The sequence below is a fragment of the Pelecanus crispus genome, chromosome 2, assembly GCF_030463565.1.
Source record: "Pelecanus crispus isolate bPelCri1 chromosome 2, bPelCri1.pri, whole genome shotgun sequence".
Taxonomy (NCBI): Eukaryota; Metazoa; Chordata; class Aves; order Pelecaniformes; family Pelecanidae; genus Pelecanus; species Pelecanus crispus.
Genome location: NC_134644.1, coordinates 75731245 through 75738025, shown reverse-complemented (window position 1 = coordinate 75738025; position 6781 = coordinate 75731245). Strand labels below are relative to the sequence as shown.

At 50.5% G+C, this 6781-nt stretch overlaps 1 protein-coding gene across 2 annotated transcripts in view; it reads left to right on the top strand.

The window, feature by feature from the left end:
• The window catches only part of NUP153 (nucleoporin 153), a 54410-nt gene that overhangs the window by 553 nt on the left and 47076 nt on the right, over positions 1–6781 (top strand). The gene's annotated exons all lie outside the window — the stretch shown is intronic.

Sequence of the window (6781 nt, the reverse complement as noted above, 5' to 3'; positions counted from 1 at the left end):
AGGTCAGTTAGAATTGCTTTATCAATACAGTATTTTAAACATTCAGGAGGGCAAACTTTCAGCTGCCAGAGCTGCAAACATTCCAAAGACTTAAGGATGATCCCCACTGACAATTTTATTCCTGCCCTTCTTATTGTTAGTCTTCTCAACTGACACTTTACAGCAAAGAAACTGGTGTAACATAATACATGTTTTTAAACCTAAAAATCCTTGGGGAAAATAACTTTCTGGTTTAAAGGAGGAAAAATAACCCATTGGCAATAAAAAAACCCTATCCTAGTAATTATTCAACTAAGTTGCACCCTATTCTCAACATCTCTGTAATTTGTTCAGTCTTCATGCTCAGGTGTTTTATAGTGATGAGGTTATAAAATTTTAATAGGATGACAGTTCTCAGTATTCAGGTCAGAGGAGGTTAGGGGAGATAGCAATGAGGAAAGTTCTGCTTTAAGCTAGCAACTTCTGAGTGGCTTCCTCTAAACTGATCTCATCTTGAAGCATATAAAGTATTTTCCAGTCACAGGGACTACTTAAGCCCATGTGTATGCAAAAGTATTTACTACTAAATGATAAAATGAGTTAGGCTGGGAAGAGAAGAATGCTTTTCCAAGAAGAAAGTGGAAATTATCATAGCTAATAGCTGTGGAAACTACTAAAGCTAGTCAAGACGCTTTGGTACTGCCATGTGTGTTTTGGGGGCAATGTAAACCATAATTGCTACAATGGCAGATAGGAATAAAGTTCTCTGTCTTTTTTTTTTTTTTTTTTTACGACTTAATGTAATTAAAGTGGTGGTCATAACCTGTATGCTGTTCCTAAATTTAAAGCAAATGCTGTATTGCAGAGTGATGACTCAGCACTGGCAGGTAGTTTCTAGCTGCTGACCAGAATCTCCCTCTTCTCAAAGTTTAATTTCAGCTAAGAATATTTTCAAAGTCCCTCCCATGAAATGCAGATGCTCTAAAACAGAAAAGCCTTTTCTGTTTTACTGTAGGAAGCTCATTATTCTTTGATTTTGTACATATGTATGTGTAGGAAGAGACAGAAAGCAAAATACCACATCTAGGCAGGGGGAGTAGCATCAGTTTTAGCCACTGTTTTCCTGCTTTGGGGAGAGCTAGTTACAAGGTAGCTGGGAACATGGATTTCTTGGGTGAACATTTCCCTTGTGTGAACTGGTGAGTCTTTGGAGGGTGATGGTAGGGAGATTATTAATGCAAATGTGACAGGAAGTGGAATAAATGAAAAAGAATCTGGGTAGGAAAGGGGATGCTTTTGTGCCCGTATAGAATTGTTTCAGGGGACTGCAGTAGGGAGGAAACTCAAGATAGTAGATGCAGGTCCCTTGAATTTGGATAGCAGTGTTAAAGCTTCAACACCATGCAGGATTTGATGCTGCTTTAGTTGTAGTGCATAGCTGTGTTGCTTGAGCTTGGTAGTACAAACTGGTCTGCTAAGCAGAGATTTTGTATCTAGCCAGTACCATCACCGTGAACAGCAAGACAGCTTCCAGGTCTGTGCCTGGGTTAATCCTGCTTTGAAGTGGCTTGCACAGCATCACCAACACTGTACTTAAGTGGCAGCAAGTAATTTGTGGAAACCTTTTATTGTGTTACTAGTTAAAAATGTGATGCTGAGGATGTGTGTTGGCTCAGCAGAAATACTGTGGAGTATCTATGCTGATTTTTGGCATTTGGAGGTTGAGCTATGTGTGAACTGTGTAGTGAGGGGCCTATGTAGCTATATGATTTCACTTAGTCTGACACTGTATCACCACAGCCCATAAACCTCAAAGAAGTCGCAGTCTGTAGCCACTCCATGTATGCAGACTTTGTTGTTAACAAGGTCTTGACACTCTGCGTTAGAGACTGTTTTCAGACATGCATGCACCTTCTGTTCTGGGCTGTGAAGTACCCGTAGAGTGACAGTACTGTTCATGTAATGCAGTGGAAGAGGTTGCTTGGGCCATTAGTTCTCCAAGCCTGAGAAATGTTGGGGGTGTATTTTCTTCCAGTCAATGTGCAAGAAAAATGAGGTGAGGAAGAGAGCGTGTTGGTTGCAGCCCATGTGACACTTCTAAAATAGCTCTCTGACCTCTTTTTCTGTCTCCTGAGCCTTACTAGTCTATTTCTCTTTCCAGTTAGGAGTACATACATGGGATCAAGGTGGTGTGCATGGTGCACGTTCTTTACTGTAAACACATACTGAATGCAAAAATTTTTCCTGTATTGGTGTGTTACCCATGAACCCCAAATACAGGAGAAAGTGAGTGCATCAGAACCATTAGAATGCATTGCTGAGGCTTTTTACTGAGTAAACTTAGAGCTGTTCTACCACAACCAGCCTGCATTAGCTTGCTTACACAAAGACCTGAACATAGAGGTGCCTGCCATCAGTTCTACAAAGATGTGATTGCAGTGGGAGCATTAAAAAAAAAAAAAAAAGTCTTAGAAGCAACTTATCAACACCATCATATTTCACTTGTTCCAGTTGTATTTTGTCTCTGTTCTACCCAGCTGAAATGTAGTTTTTTTCTTAAGCTTGATGGAGGTTTTTTGCAAGAATATCTAGTATTGGTTTTATCAACTCTTCATTGCACCTAGCTGCAATAGATAGTGCCTTTACGCAAAACCCGCTAATTTCTTCAAGAAGAGTAGCGTTTTTGTTTTCTGTCGCTTCTCTGAACAGAAAGTACGATGGTTTGAGGGGCTACTAATCCTGCAGTCAGTGAACAGGGAGAAACAAACAGGCCAAAAAGGGTAAAGAGTACTTAAAAGGGTACAAAAAGATTAAATGGTACTTAAGCCATGAATGTTTCTTTTTGCAGGGATGCTCTTGGACCAACAGCTTCTTTCTAGCGCTACCTCAAAGTAACTTGCAGATATAACTCACAGGGAAGATTGATCAAATGGTGATGATCCCTATCATTCTGCTGGAGAGATATATATATATTTGCCTTTTGTTTTGTCTCATTATTAATAACATTTATTTAACTTCAGTGACTCATGTCAGTAGACATTGTTTGACAACATTGACAAGTATTTCTGAGTCATGAGTGTCATTAAAGGCATGTCACCATATGGAAATTGTTCTAAATAAGTAAAATGGAAGTAAAATAAGTAAATAAAGCAGCACTTGAATTTACAGAGCAAACATAGTGTAGCTGCCTTTGACACATATGTGGAAGAGAAAATCGCTTTTACAGGTTACTTTAATATACCTAGCATGCATCAGAAAGAGGGAATCTTGTTTTGAATTTGCCTAGCTCTTATGTGTCCAGTGCAGGAGTGATTTTAGTCAGTTCCCCACACAGGTACCATTTTAGAAGTCGGCATTATTGCTGATGAATGTCTTACCAAAGGGGCACAGTTTATATATCTTCGCAAATCTTGCTCGTCCCATAATGGAAATCCATCATGATACCCTTCCTTCCCCTCCCGAGTTGGAATTTAGCATGATAATTGTTTCCTGGACAGAGAGAGTTACAAATCCAGGCTGAGATAGTATTATTTTCTTGTATTTTGATGACTATATTGATGTAATATTTTTTGACAAGCATATTGTAGAAATAGAGCCTCATCCTAAAATTGGTCTGCACATGTAACATCAGCAGTTTACACGAGATGAGGTGGTTCTTGCAGGTGACTTCTAAACCTGTGGGTTCCACGTCCTGGAAGGGATTATGTGTCACTGCAAGTCATCCCACTGCACATAAAATTGTATTTACGGTGGTAGGGTAGAGAAGGAAGAGGCTGTGGAGTCCTGAAGGTGCAGTTCACGATGAGAAAGATCTACAAAACAATTCCATTCTGCTGGGATTTCAGAAACAGTTACCTCCTGTAGATAACCACGAAAGCGGGACTAAGAAACTGAGAAGGAGCAAGTCATGTAGGAGAGAGCTGGGAAGATACCAATGAGATTAAAAAAAAAGCCACTATGAAACAAAAAGCAAAGACTTGGCAGTGCAAAATTCCCCAGTAAAATTCTTTCTGAAAGCAGTTCCTTCTCTGCTCTTGCTGCTCCTTTGTGTTTCTTTAGGCCTTCAGCATTGCCCGTGCTGGTGTGAGTTCCCCTGAGCCCCCCCAGTTTGATACACCCTTTCTTCAGGCGTGTGCCGTGACACGCTTTTACTTTTGGTGGAAGGGGCGTGCACTACATCACAGCTCTGCCTTGCACTGTGAAGTACCTGTGCTTCATTCTACATCAGTAATTTTTTAGTATGTTCTGGGTTTTTTAGGGTGAACATTTTTATTGAATTCTGTGTAGGGAAGGTGGTTGTGATTCTCTGCTCTATCATTCCCAGGGCAGATCAATGCTCTAAATAAGATGTAGAGCCATCGATTTTTCTCTACTTTTAGTAGAATTAAAAAACCAAAAAAAATCGAAAGAAAATACATTTTTAAAAATTTATAATAGAAATGCACTCTTCCTCGCTTTTCCCCTACCTGCTTCCAATCTGCCAAAACGTGCGAGGGCAAGCCGGCAGAGCGTCATTTCTACTTAGAGCGGCGCCTGCAGGTACCGCCGCGTCCCCGTCCCCCCCCCCTGCGCCGCTGTGGGAGCTTTCCCGCCGCGTCCCCCGGGCTGCCCTGCGCCGCCTCCCTGGCCGGGCCGAGGGAAGCCCCGTCCCTCGGCAGAGCCTCTCGTCACGCCGGGCGCGGCGCCGGCCAGCTGCGTGTGCTCGGGGCCGCGACACCGCCGGGGCTCAGCCCGCTCCCAGCCCGTTCGCGGCCCGGGGCTGGGATTTCCCCCGCGCCCCTCGGCGGGTCCCGGCGAGGGCTCCCCTCGCCCCGCGGGGGGGGGGGGGAGGGGGATGCGCTGCCGCCCGGCCGGGCCCGGCCCCGCCCCTCCCGCTTCCCTCCAGCGGGCGGTGCCCCGGCGCGCGAGGGCCGCCGGGCGGTCCCGCTCTTGTGACGCAGCCCGCGCGGTTTAGTGACGCGCGGCCGCCCGGGCGGGCGCTGTGTGGTTGGTCGGCCGGAGGGGGGAGGGGTGCAGCGGCTCGGCCGCGAGCGGGCGGGCAGCGCGGGGCCGGCCGGCTGCCGGGGAGCGCCGGCGGGCAGCGGGCGAAAGGCGCGCGCGGGAGCGCAGAGGGACGTGCGGGGGAGCGCCAGCGCGCCCGCGCGTGCCCGCCCCCGGGAGAGAGCGCGAGCGAGCGAGCCAGCGCGCGGGGGGTGGCGCGGCGCGGCGCGGCGGGGAGGGGCAGGCCGCGGAGCCCCCGCGTCAGGCCGCGCGGCGCGTGGCGGGCGGGAGCGGCGAGGAGGGGCGGGCCGGGCCGGGCCGGGGCGGGGGGGCGGGGGGGGGGGGGGCGCGTCCCTGTGGAGACGGTGACAGCGCAGCGCGGCCGGGCCGCGGCGGAGGAGCGCGGCCGCACGAGGCGGCCGGCGGCGGGGGCCGGGCCCGGGGCCCGGCGCGCGCGCGCGCTTGGCGGGGCCGGGGCAGCGGCAGCGGCAGAGGGGCCGGATCCCATCATGGCCTCGGGCGGCAGCGACGGCGGCGGCGGCGGCAAGATCCGGACCCGGCGGTACCACCTGGGCGCCGCGAAGCCTCCCTATGCGAGGAGCAAGCAGGTGAGGCGCGGCGGCGGGAGGCCGCTTCTCCGCTGCCCCCTCCGCTTCCCCGGTGTCGTCCGTCGTCCTGTGTGTGTCGTGTCCGTCGTCGTCCCCCCCTCCTTGGCGCCCCCTCAGCGGCGGGAGGCGGCCCCGCGCGGCGGAGCCGCCCCTTCCCCCCCCCCCCGCGCCCCACGTGCGAGGCTTTGGGCCGGGGTTTCCCGGTGGAGCGGCCCCCGGGAAGGGGGGGGGGGGGGGGGGGCGGGGAAGGGTTTCCCGCCGGGGCCGCGGGGATTGTGGGATTTCCGGGCGCCCGCCTCGCTCCCGCTCCCGCTCCGGCGGCAGCCCCGGCCGGCGGGGGCATCCTCGCCTCCCTTTTGTCTCCCGCCGGGCCGGGGGAGATGGCCCCGCTCGGCAGGGAGCGGAGGCGGCGGCGGCGGCTGCGAGGGGTGGGTGCTCCTTCCCCCGCCGTGCGCCTCGCAGCCCCGCGGCTGGGCTGGGCGCCCCCTCCGCGGGCCGATCGTTTTGGCTCCGGGCTGGCCGGTTCCTTAACGACCCCGGGACCAACACCAGAAAGAAAAATCAGTGCTTGCTGTCCGCATGCACCCTTCTCGGAATGAGCCCCACCCCCACCCCCCCCCCCCGGGTTAAATTGATGCGGGGTTACCAAGTGTAGTTAGTCTTCGGATGTAAGTGCATCGCTTCTGATACTTGCCTTTCTTGACAAGTTTCAAATTGCAAATGGGTTTGTGGGGGTGCCGTGTACTTAGGCATCTCGGATTGGTTTTTTGTAGAATGCTGCATGCAGAACCCTCCGGTCTGCATCTGGTAGTTTCTTCAGTCTCTTGCCTGTGCCTAAATGTGCTGATGCAGTGCAAGTGAGATGCAATTCATAAGGCATTTGTTCTCCTTTGTATTACAGGATAGAGTAGATGGATAACAAAAAACACTTTGTAAATTGCGACACAAAAATCCCGTGCCATTTAGAGTGGCTGGAGGGAAAGAAGCAGAGATCTTTCCCAGTTGCTGTTTGCTAAGAAATTTCAAGATGCCCAGAGCTGTACAGTGTCTGGAAATGCCTTCCACATGTATTTATGAACCTGAAGTTGACTGTTCAGCCAAAACCTTTACATTATTAAATCGGTAGCATAGGCGAGGGGATTGAATATTATGTGCAAAAGCAAGGGAGTGTTATGCATGAGTTGTTGCTCAACTGTTTTTTATTATTTGGGAAG